Here is a 12,640-nt window from a genome sequence, read left to right on the forward strand (position 1 = left end):
GTCTCCTCACTACCCTTCTGTGTAGAGCTGTTCTGTGCCATTTGTCTCTGGCTCCCTTGTTGAGCAGTGAGTACACACAGTCTGTGTGTCCGCTCAGCACCGACAGCATCAGAGGGGTTCTGATAAACAAGACAACAGGTCATATTACAAACTGGTAATAACCAGGCTGAGTCCCAAATGGCAACCTATTCCCTATATCGTACACTACTGTTGACCTGAGCCCATAGGGCTTTGGTTTAAAGTAGTGCACTACGTAGGGTATAGGTTGCCATTTGGGATGAAGCCCTAGTGTCAAAATCTCTTTATTTCAGGAATTGTATCCGAAACCCAAATGAGTTACTGTCTATTCCCGTCTTGAACGTCCACTGCACTCTGGAGGTCAGCATTTCCAATAGGCAAACGCAAACACTCCGAATAACCGTTGTTAGCTAGAGGAAGATAAACAGAGAGGATATAAGAATGTCAGATGATTGACCGTTGGTAGCTAGAGGAAGATAAAAAGAGAGGATATAAGAATGTGAGATGATTGACCTTCAGTAGCTAGAGGTGGAAAAACAGAGAAGATATAAGAATGTGAGATGATTGACCATTGGTAGCTGGAGGAGGATAAACAGAGAGGATATAAGAATGTCAGATGATTGGCCGTTGGTAGCTAGAGGAAGATAAATAGAGAGGATATAAGAATGTGAGATGATTGACCTTCAGTAGCTAGAGGTGGAAAAACGGAGAAGATATAAGAATGTGAGATGATTGACCATTGGTAGCTGGAGGAGGATAAACAGAGAGGATATAAGAATGTCAGATGATTGGCCGTTGGTAGCTAGAGGAGGATAAACAGAGAGGATATAAGAATGTCAGATGATTGACCGTTGGTAGCTGGAGGAGGATAAACAGAGAGGATATAAGAATGTCAGATGATTGACCGTTGGTAGCTAGAGGAGGATAAACAGAGAGGATATGAGCAGATTGCTGGATGACTATAACCTTCACATGAACAGACAGATTTGTAGAACAATGGTGTTGGTAGATGACATCCTCATGATGTTAACACAGCAGATAATAAAGAATTTTGGGGCTGAGGCCATCGAAGCTTGTCACCTGCTAGCGGTGTACCTGGCTCTGGATAGAGGTCTCCCCTGTGCACTGATCTAGGATCAGCTTACCCTCCCTAGATCCTCAATCATTAGTGGAGAACATGACAAAAAATGACCTTAGATCAGTGTCTAGTGGGCATGTTCACACTATACCATGTAACATCCCTAGAGTGGACATTGTCGTCCTAGCAACATGACCAAACAAATGGCCATCTTGGTCAGGAAAACTTTTTAATTACAGAATCTCTATGTGATATCCTATGTGTACCTGCAGCGTGAATGGGGGTCCTCTTCAGGGTGAAGTCTTTAACCAGGATGGAGGCTCCCTGGTTGATGAGGACGTCAACACACTCCACATGGCTTTTTAAGGCAGACAGGTACCTCACGTCTAGATCCAGCAGAGACTGAACCAGGACCTCCATAGCATGGTGGTGGCCGTGGTACACCTGAATAGAAACACAAACACAGTCTCAAGCAAAGTCCAGTGGTACGCCTGAATAGATATACACTCTTAATATAATCAATGTCCTATAGTAGACCAGTGGTACACCTGAACAGAAATACAGTGCTAGACCTCTAAAGTAGACCAGAGTCTTTCAATCGGGAGCCCATTTTTGCTCCCGCCCAGCATCAACATCTGAGGTCCCTGCCAAGCGTGGGATTGAGAAACAAACACTCTACTTCTCCTCTGAGGTTGATTAACTCAAATGGCAAAGTAAGGAAATCATCCGCATCATCACTGTGTAGAATATGCATGTATTTTACACTAATCAGGAATAGATAGGAATTTGGTGTGTGAGTCTGTCTGGACAGTCAACTTCCTGTGGAAAATCAACACCATGCCTGCATCCCAGATAGCACCCTATTCCCTATGTAGTTAACAACTTTTGATCAATCAATCAATTTTATTTTATATAGCCCTTCGTACATCAGCTAATATCTCGAAGTGCTGTACAGACACCCAGCCTAAAACCCCAAACAGCTAGTAATGCAGGTGTAGAAGCACGGTGGCTAGGAAAAACTCCCTAGAAAGGCCAAAACCTAGGAAGAAACCTAGAGAGGAACCAGGCTATGAGGGGTGGCCAGTCCTCTTCTGGCTGTGCCGGGTGGAGATTATAACAGAACTATGCCAAGATGTTCAAAAATGTTCATAAGTGACAAGCATGGTCAAATAATAATCATGAATAATTTTCAGTTGGCTTTTCATAGCCGATCATCAAGAGTTGAAAAACAACAGGTCTGGGACAGGTGGCGGTTCCATAACCGCAGGCAGAACAGCTGAAACTGGAATAGCAGCAAGGCCAGGCGGACTGGGGACAGCAAGGAGTCACCACGGGCGGCAGTCCCGACGCATGGTCCTAGGGCCCAGGTCCTCCGAGAGAAAGAAAGAGAGAAGGAGAAAATTAGAGAGAGCCAAGATTCTCAATTTCCATAAATGACAAGCATGGTCAAATAATAATCAGGAATAAATCTCAGTTGGCTTTTCATAGCCGATCATTAAGAGTTGAAAACAGCAGGTCTGGGACAGGTAGGGGTTCCATAACCGCAGGCAGAACAGTTGAAACTGGAATAGCAGCAAGGCCAGGCGGACTGGGGACAGCAAGGAGTCACCACGGCCGGTAGTCCCGACGTATGGTCCTAGGGCTCAGGTCCTCCGAGAGAAAGAAAGAGAGAAGGAGAAAATTAGAGAGAGCCAAGATTTTCAAAATGTTCATAAATGACAAGCATGGTCAAATAATAATCAGGAATAAATCTGTTGGCTTTTCATAGCCGATCATTAAGAGTTGAAAACAGCAGGTCTGGGACAGGTAGGGGTTCCGTAACCGCAGGCAGAACAGTTGAAACTGGAATAGCAGCAAGGCCAGGCGGACTGGGGACAGCAAGGTGTCATCATGCCCGGTAGTCCTGACGTATGGTCCTAGGGCTCAGGTTCTCAGAGAGAAAGAGAGAACGAGAGAATTAGAGAGAGCATACTTAAATTCACACAGGACACTGGATAAGACAGGAGAAGTACTCCAGGTAACCAACTGACCCTAGCCCCCCGACACAAACTACTGCAGCATAAATACTGGAGGCTGAGACAGGAGCGGTCAGGAGACACTGTGGCCCCATCCGAAGAAACCCCCGGACAGGGCCAAATAGGAAGGATATAACCCCACCCACTTTGCCAAAGCACAGCCCCCGCACCACTAGAGGGAAATCCTCAACCACCAACTTACAATCCTGAGACAAGGCCGAGTATAGCCCACAAAGGTCTCCACCACAGCACAAACCAAGGGGGGGCGCCAACCCAGACAGGAAGATCACGTCAGTAACTCAACCCACTCAAGTGACGCACCCCTCCTAGGGACGGCATGAAAGAGCACCAGCAAGCCAGTGACTCAGCCCCTGTAACAGGGTTAGAGGCAGAGAATCCCAGTGGAGAGAGGGGAACCGGCCTGGCAGAGACAGCAAGGGCGGTACGTTGCTCCAGAGCCTTTCCATTCACCTTCACACTCCTGGGCCAGACTACACTCAATCATATGACCTACTGAAGAGATAAGTCTTCAGTAAAGACTTAAAGGTTGAGACCGAGTCTGCGTCTCTCACATGGGTAGGCAGACTGTTCCATAAAAATGGAGATCTATAGGAGAAAGCCCTGCCTCCCGCTGTTTGCTTAGAAATTCTAGGGACAATTAGGAGGCCTGCGTCTTGTGACCGTAGCGTACGTATTGGTATGTACGGCAGGACCAACTCGGAAAGATAGGTAGGAGCAAGCCCATGTAACGCTTTATAGGTTAACAGTAAAACCTTGAAATCAGCCCTTGCCTTAACAGGAAGCCAGTGTAGGGAAGCTAGCACTGGAGTAATATGATCAAATTTCTTGGTTCTAGTCAGGATTCTAGCAGCCGTATTTAGCACTAACTGAAGTTTATTTAGTGCTTTATCCGGGTAGCCGGAAAGTAGAGCATTGCAGTAGTCTAACCTAGAAGTAACAAATGCATGGATTAATTTTTCTGCATCTTTTTTGGACAGAAAATTTCTGATTTTTGCAATGTTACGTAGATGGAAAAAAGCTGTCCTTGAAACAGTCTTGATATGTTCGTCAAAAGAGAGATCAGGGTCAAGAGTAACGCCGAGGTCCTTCACAGTTTTATTTGAGACGACTTTACAACCATCAAGATGAATTGTCAGATTTAACAGAAGATCTCTTTGTTTCTTGGGACCTAGAACAAGCATCTCTGTTTTGTCCGAGTTTAAAAGTAGAAAGTTTTCAGCCATCCACTTCCTTATGTCTGAAACACAGGCTTCTAGCGAGGGCAATTTTGGGGCTTCACCATGTTTCATTGAAATGTACAGCTGTGTGTCATCCGCATAGCAGTGAAAGTTAACATTATGTTTTCGAATAACATCCCCAAGAGGTAAAATATATAGTGAAAACAATAGTGGTCCTAAAACGGAACCTTGAGGAACACCGAAATGTACAGTTGATTTGTCAGAGGACAGACCATTCACAGAGACAAACTGATATCTTTCCGACAGGTAAGATCTAAACCAGGCCAGAACTTGTCCGTGTAGACCAATTTGGGTTTCCAGTCTCTCCAAAAGAATGTGGTGATCGATGGTGTCAAAGGCAGCACTAAGGTCTAGTAGCACGAGGACAGATGCAGAGCCTCGGTCTGACGCCATTAAAAGGTCATTTACCACCTTCACAAGTGCAGTCTCAGTGCTATGATGGGGTCTAAAACCAGACTGAAGCATTTCGTATACATTATTTGTCTTCAGAAAGGCAGTGAGTTGCTGCGCAACAGCTTTTTCTAAAATCTTTGAGAGGAATGGAAGATTCGATATAGGCCGATAGTTTTTTATATTTTCCGGGTCAAGGTTTGGCTTTTTCAAGAGAGGCTTTATCACTGCCACTTTTAGTGAGTTTGGTACACATCCGGTGGATAGAGAGCTGTTTATTATGTTCAACATAGGAGGGCCAAGCACAGGAAGCAGCTCCTTCAGCAGTTTAGTAGGAATAGGATCCAGTATGCAGCTTGAAGGTTTAGAGGCCATGATTATTTTCATCATTGTGTCAAGAGATATAGTACTAAAACACTTAAGTGTCTCTCCCGATCCCAGGCCCTCGCAGAGCTGTGCAGATCCAGGACAGCTAAGCCCTGGAGGAATACGCAGATTCAAAGAGGAGTCCGTAATTTGCTTTCTAATGGTCATGATCTTTTCCTCAAAGAAGTTCATGAATTTATTACTGCTGAAGTGAAAGCCATCCTCTCTTGGGGAATGCTGCTTTTTAGTTAGTTTCGCAACAGTATCAAAAATAAATTTTGGATTGTTCTTATTTTCCTCGATTAAGTTGGAAAAGTAGGATGATCGAGCAGCAGTGAGGGCTCTTCGGTACTGCACGGTACTGTCTTTCCAAGCTAGTCGGAAGACTTCCAGTTTGGTGTGGCGCCATTTCCGTTCCAATTTCCTGGAAGCTTGCTTCAAAGCTCGGGTATTTTCTGTATACCAGGGAGCTAGTTTCTTATGACAAATGTTTTTCGTTTTTAGGGGTGCAACTGCATCTAGGGTATTGCGCAAGGTTAAATTGAGTTCCTCAGTTAGGTGGTTAACTGATTTTTGTCCTCTGACGTCCTTGGGTAGGCAGAAGGAGTCTGGAAGGGCATCAAGGAATTTTTGTGTTGTCTGAGAATTTATAGCACGATTTTTGATGCTCCTTGGTTGGGGTCTGAGCAGATTATTTGTTGCAATTGCAAACGTAATAAAATGGTGGTCCGATAGTCCAGGATTATGTGGAAAAACATTAAGATCTACAACATTTATTCCATGGGACAAAACTAGGTCCAGAGTATGACTGTGGCAGTGAGTAGGTCCAGAGACATGTTGGACAAAACCCACTGAGTCGATAATGGCTCCGAAAGACTTTTGGAGTGGGTCTGTGGACTTCTCCATGTGAATATTAAAATCACCAAAAATTAGAATATGATCTGCTATGACTACAAGGTCTGATAGGAATTCAGGAAACTCAGAGAGGAACGCTGTATATGGCCCAGGAGGCCTGTAAACAGTAGCTATAAAAAGTGATTGAGTAGGCTGCATAGATTTCATGACTAGAAGCTCAAAAGACGAAAACGCCATTTTTTTTTTTGTAAATTGAAATTTGCTATCGTAAATGTTAGCAACACCTCCGCCTTTGCGGGATGCACGGGGGATATGGTCACTAGTGTAACCAGGAGGTGAGGCCTCATTTAACACAGTAAATTCATCAGGCTTAAGCCATGTTTCAGTCAGGCCAATCACATCAAGATTATGATCAGTGATTAGTTCATTGACTATGACTGCCTTTGAAGTGAGGGATCTAACATTAAGTAACCCTATTTTGAGATGTGAGGTATCACGATCTCTTTCAATAATGGCAGGAATGGAGGAGGTCTTTATCCTAATAAGATTGCTAAGGCGAACACCGCCATGTTTAGTTTTGCCCAACCTAGGTCGAGGCACAGACACAGTCTCAATGGGTATGGCTGAGCTGACTACACTGACTGTGCTATTGGCAGACTCCACTAAGCTGGCAGGTTGGCTAACAGCCTGCTGCCTGGCCTGCACCCTATTTCATTGTGGGGCTAGAGGAGTTAGAGCCCTATCTATGTTGGTAGATAAGATGAGAGCACCCCTCCAGCTAGGATGGAGTCCGTCACTCCTCAGCAGGTCAGGCTTGGTCCTGTTTGTGGGTGAGTCCCAGAAAGAGGGCCAATTATCTACAAATTCTATCTTTTGGGAGGGGCAGAAAACAGTTTTCAACCAGCGATTGAGTGCTGAGACTCTGCTGTAGAGCTCGTCACTCCCCCTAACTGGGAGGGGGCCAGAGACAATTACTCGATGCCGACACATCTTTCTAGCTGATTTACACGCTGAAGCTATGTTGCACTTGGTGACCTCTGACTGTTTCATCCTAACATCGTTGGTGCCGACGTGGATAACAATATCTCTATACTCTCTACACTCGCCAGATTTAGCTTTAGCCAGCACCATCTTTAGATTAGCCTTAACGTCGGTAGCCCTGCCCCCTGGTAAACAGTGTATGATCGCTGGGTGATTCGCTTTAAGTCTAATACTGCGGGTAATGGAGTCGCCAATGACTAGGGTTTTCAATTTGTCAGAGCTAATGGTGGGAGCCTTCGGCGTCTCAGACCCCGTAACGGGAGGAGTAGAGACAAGAGAAGACTCAGACTCAGACTCCGACTCGCTACATAATGGGGAGAACCGGTTGAAAGTTTCTGTCGGCTGAATGAGCGACACCGGTTGAGCATTCCTACAGCATTTCCCTCCAGAAGCCATGAGAAAGTTGTCCGGCTGCGGGGACTGTGCGGGGGGATTTATACTAACGTTACTATCTGTACTTACTGGTGGCACAGACGCTGTTTCTTCCTTTCCTACACTGAAATTACCCTTGCCTAACGATTGCGTCTGAAGCTGGGCTTGTAGCACAGCTATTCTCGCCGTAAGGCGATCGTTCTCCTGTATATTATGAGTACAGCGACTGCAATTAGAAGACATCATGTTAATGTTACTACTTAGCTTCGGCTGTTGAAGGTGTTGACGAACCATGTCCAGATAAAGCGTCCGGAGTGAAAAAGTTGAATGAGGGAAAAAAGTTGCGATGGAAAAAACTAAAAATATAAACGGTAATTAAAAACAAAAACAAAACAAAAAAACGTAAAGTTGTCAGCTAGCAAAGTAAAGTTGGCAGCAAAACGCACAGCAACACGTCTGCAGATTCAACAGGAAGTGACGCAGTAGGAAGTCACTTCCTACTGAACATCCCTGAACATCAGGGTCTATAAGGGTCTATAAGGATCTGGTCAAACGTAGTGTATTAAATAGGGAATAGGGTGCCATTTGTAATATGGAGACCACTACAGGAGCAGGTAGGCTTTACTCACAGCGAGGTGTAGAGAGGGCTGATGGGAGCTCTGACATCAAAGTCGTTTAGCATGTCTGTCCCTGAGGTTTCAATTAGTTGAGGAAAGACAAGGACGGCCAGTTCAGACTTGTAACATATTTACTTGGAAGGTTAGTCTAGTAGCATGTGAAACATGGTAAATCTCAGTGACCAGCCCCTGCAGACATACTGGGGTGTTGCATCCATACCTTAAACAAGCAAGTGTGAGAAAGTTACCAACTGGCACTTACATCTAAAGGTGTTTCACTTGCAATCTGGAAAAAGAACATCAAGAGTGACAATGCGTCCACGACAAACATGCAGCCACACCTTAAAACCTACTGTTGGGTTCTGAGAATATGAAATATACTAATTCATGTCACTGAGGGAGAGCGCTTAATGTATAACGTTTACGTTGTGTCAGGATATGTTATTGTTAGCCATCTGGGATCCTCTGGGATTTTTTTGTTTATTTCACCCTTATTTAACCAGGTAAGCTAGTTGAGAACAAGTTCTCATTTACAACTGCGACCTGGCCAAGATAAAGCAAAGCAGTGCGACACAAACAACAACACAGAGTTACACATGGAATAAACAAGCGTACAGTCAATAACACAATAGAAAAAAAGAAAGTCTATACAGGTGTGCAAATGGCGTGAGGAGGTAAGGCAATAAATAGGCCATAGTTTCAAAGTAATAAACATTTTGCAGACTAACACTGGAGTGATAGATGAGCAGATGATGAGCAAGTAGTGATACTGGTGTGCAAAAGAGCAGAAAAGTAAATAAAAACAATATGGGGATGAGGTGGGTAGATTGGGGTGGGCTATTTACAGATGAACTATGTATAGCTGCAGTGATCGGTTAGCTGCTCAGATAGCTGATATTTAAAGTTAGTGAGTGAAATGTAAGTCTCCAGCTTCTGCGATTTTTGCAATTCGTTCCAGTTTCACTGGCAGCAGAGAACTGGAAGGAAAGGCGGCCAAAAGAGGTGTTGGCTTTGGGGATGACCAGTGAGATATACCTGCTGGAGCGCGTGCTACGGGTGGGTGTTGTTATCGTGACCAGTGAGCTGAGATAAGGCGGAGCTTTACCTAGCATAGACTTATAGATGACCTGGAGCCAGTGGGTCTGGCGACGAATATGTAGCGAGGGCCAGCCGACAAGAGCATACAGGTCGTAGTGGTGGGTGGTATAAGGGGCTTTGGTAACAACACGGATGGCACTGTGATAGACTGCATCCAGTTTGCTGAGTAGAGTATTGGAAGCTATTTTGTAGATGACATCGCCAAAGTCGAGGATTGGTAGGATAGTCAGTTTTACTAGGGTAAGTTTGGCGGCGTGAGTGAAGGAGGCTTTGTTGCGAAATAGAAAGCCGATTCTAGATTTGATTTTGGATTGGAGATGTTTGATTTGACTTTGGAAGGAGAGTTTACAGTCTAGCCAGACACCTAGGTATTTGTAGTTGTCCACGTATTCTAGGTCAGAACCGTCCAGAGTAGTGATGCTAGTCGGGCGGGCGGGTGCGTGCAGCGAACGGTTAAAAAGCATGCATTTGGTTTTACTAGCGTTTAAGAGCAGTTGGAGGCCACGGAAGGAGCGTTGTATGGCATTGAAGCTCGTTTGGAGGTTAGTTAACACAGTATCCAAAGAAGGGCCAGATGTATACAGAATGCTGTCGTCTGCGTAGAGGTGGATCAGGGAATCACACGCAGCAAGAGTGACATCGTTGATATATACAGAGAAAAGTGTCGGCCCGAGAATTGAACCCTGTGGTACTCCCATAGAGACTGCCAGAGGTCCGGACAACAGGCCTTCCAAATTGACACACTGAACTCTGTCTGCGAAGTAGTTGGTGAACCAGGCGAGACAGTCATTTGAGAAACCAAGGCTGTTGAGTCTGCCGATAAGAATACGGTGATTGACAGAGTCGAAAGCCTTAGCCTAGTCGATGAAGACGGCTGCACAGTACTGTCTTTTATCGATGGCGGTTATGATATCGTTTAGTACCTTGAGCGTGGCTGAGGTGCACCCGTGACCGGGGTGCACCCGTGACCGGGGTGCACCCGTGACCGGCTCGGAAACCGGATTGCGCAGTGGAGAAGGTACGGTGGAATTCGAGATGGTCAGTGATTTGTTTATTAACTTGGCTTTCGAAGACCTTAGATAGGCAGGGCAGGATGGATATAGGTCTGTAACAGTTTGGGTCCAGGGTGTCTCCCCCTTTGAAGAGGGGGATGACCGCGGCAGCTTTCCAATCCTTGGGGATCTCAGACGATATGAAAGAGGTTGAACAGGCTGGTAATAGGGGTTGCGACAATGGCGGCGGAGAGTTTCAGAAATAGAGGGTCTAGATTGTCAAGCCCAGCTGATTTGTATGGGTCCAGGTTTTGCAGCTCTTTCAGAACATTTGCTATCTGGATTTGGTTGGCATAAATGAGTAAAGCGGTGCCACAGTTTGAATTACAGCAGATACCTACCGGTAGCTCAAAAGTTGGAGCCAATTTTGTTGCTGTATTAACTGCATTTAAAGGTTGCGTGTACGTGCTTTTTGAATTCATGGCGACTAAGTACGGTTTGCTACGACGCACACCCTAAGCATTCATCATGCGGCTAGAGAAGGCCTGTATGAACAGACTTCCTCACGCTTCTCATAGAAATTTAGCGGTTTCTTCCAATGGTTTATCCCATGTAAATCGGAGTGGGTGGGAAATCCTGGTCAAACTGTTCCTGCCCTCAAACCCTAGGATAGCGGCGCTACAAGCAACTCTGGGAAAGCCTGGACCTGATAGCAGCCTGCCAGCTAAGACAGGTTAGCATTGACTTATTTAAACCTGAAAGTTTGGATTGGCACTGGGATATGAAGACACACCGCCAAAACGATGGGCTAATGATACGAGAGCTGGTTTTACATGTAAGCATTCACTAATAGGAAACCAAGTCAGTTACGAGAGAAGACACCCAGCAGAGTCATTTAAATGCAAGTTGACAACCGTGATATTAGTTAGCACTGACACCATTAACCCCGATTCTAGCAGCCTCATACAGTGGGGCAAAAAAGTATTTAGTCAGCCACCAATTGTGCAAGTTCTCCCACTTAAAGATGAGAGGCCTGTAATTTATCATAGGTATACTTCAACTATGACAGACAAGATAATTTTTTTCTCCAGAAAATCACATTGTAGGATTTTTTATTAATTAATTTGCAAATTATGGTGGAAAATAAGTATTTCTGGCTCTCACAGACCTGTAACTTCTTTAAGAGACTCCTCTGTCCTCCACTCGTTACTTGTATTAATGGCACCTGTTTGAACTTGTTATCAGTATAAAAGACACCTGTCCACAACCTCAAACATTCACACTCCAAACTCCACTATGGCCGAAGAGCTGTCAAAGGACACCAGAAACAAAATTGTAGACCTGCACCAGGCTGGGAAGAGTGAATCTGCAATAGGTAAGCAGCTTGGTTTGAAGAAATCAACTGTGGGAGCAATTATTAGGAAATGGAAGACATACAAGACCACTGATAATCTCCCTCGATCTGGGGCTCCACGCAAGATCTCACCCGTGGGGTCAAAATGATCACAAGAACGGTGAGCAAAAATCCTAGAACCACACGGGGGGACCTAGTGAATGACCTGCAGAGAGCTGGGACCAAAGTAACTAAGCCTACCATCAGTAACACACTACGCCGCCAGGGACTCAAATCCTGCAGTGCCAGACGTGTCCCCCTGCTTAAGCCAGTACATGTCCAGGCCCGTCTGAAGTTTGCTAGAGAGCATTTGGATGATCCAGAAGATTGGGAGAATGACATATGGTCAGATGAAACCAAAATATAACTTTTTGGTAAAAACTCAACTCGTCGTGTTTGGAGGACAAAGAATGCTGAGTTGCATCCAAAGAACACCATACCTACTGTGACGCATGGGGGTGGAAACATCATGCTTTGGGGCTGTTTTTCTGCAAAGGGACGAGGACGACTGATCCGTGTAAAGGAAAGAATGGGGCCATGTATCGTGAGATTGATTGAAAACCTCCTTCCATCAGCAAGGGCATTGAAGATGAAACGTGGCTGGGTCTTTCAGCATGACAAAGATCCCAAACACACCGCCCGGGCAACGAAGGAGTGGCTTCGTAAGAAGCATTTCAAGGTCCTGGAGTGGCCTAGCCAGTCTCCAGATCTCAACCCCATAGAAAATCTTCAGAGGAAGTTGAAAGTCCGTGTTGCCCAGCAACAGCCCCAAAACATCACTGCTCTAGAGGAGATCTGCATGGAGGAATGGGCCAAAATACCAGCAACAGTGTGTGAAAACCTTGTGAAGACTTACAGAAAACGTTTGACCTCTGTTATATACCCTTTGTTGGCAATGACAAAGTATTGAGATAAACTTTTGTTATTGACCAAATACTTATATTCCACCATAATTTGCAAATAAATTCATTAAAAATCCTACAACGTGATTTTCTGGATTTTTTTTTCTCATTTTGTCTGTCATAGTTGAAGTGTACCTATGATGAAAATTACAGGCCTCTCATCTTTAAGTGGGAGAACTTGCACAATTGGTGGCTGACTAAATACTTTATTGCCCCACTATGTACCAACCCCAAACACTCAGTT

The 12,640-nt window shown here is 45.0% G+C and overlaps 1 protein-coding gene across 1 annotated transcript in view; it reads right to left on the bottom strand.

Annotated features, from left to right (window-relative positions):
• Positions 1 to 12,640, bottom strand: part of LOC139573040 (uncharacterized) — a 145,303-nt gene continuing 132,663 nt past the window's right edge. Inside the window, exons 17-18 of the mRNA XM_071396019.1 lie at positions 1,363 to 1,540; positions 1 to 119 (exon numbers count right to left, since the gene is read on the bottom strand). The gene's annotated coding sequence lies outside the window, so the exon portion shown is untranslated. The remainder of the gene's footprint in view (positions 120 to 1,362; positions 1,541 to 12,640) is intronic.

The sequence above is a fragment of the Salvelinus alpinus genome, chromosome 4, assembly GCF_045679555.1.
Source record: "Salvelinus alpinus chromosome 4, SLU_Salpinus.1, whole genome shotgun sequence".
Classification (NCBI taxonomy): Eukaryota; Metazoa; Chordata; class Actinopteri; order Salmoniformes; family Salmonidae; genus Salvelinus; species Salvelinus alpinus.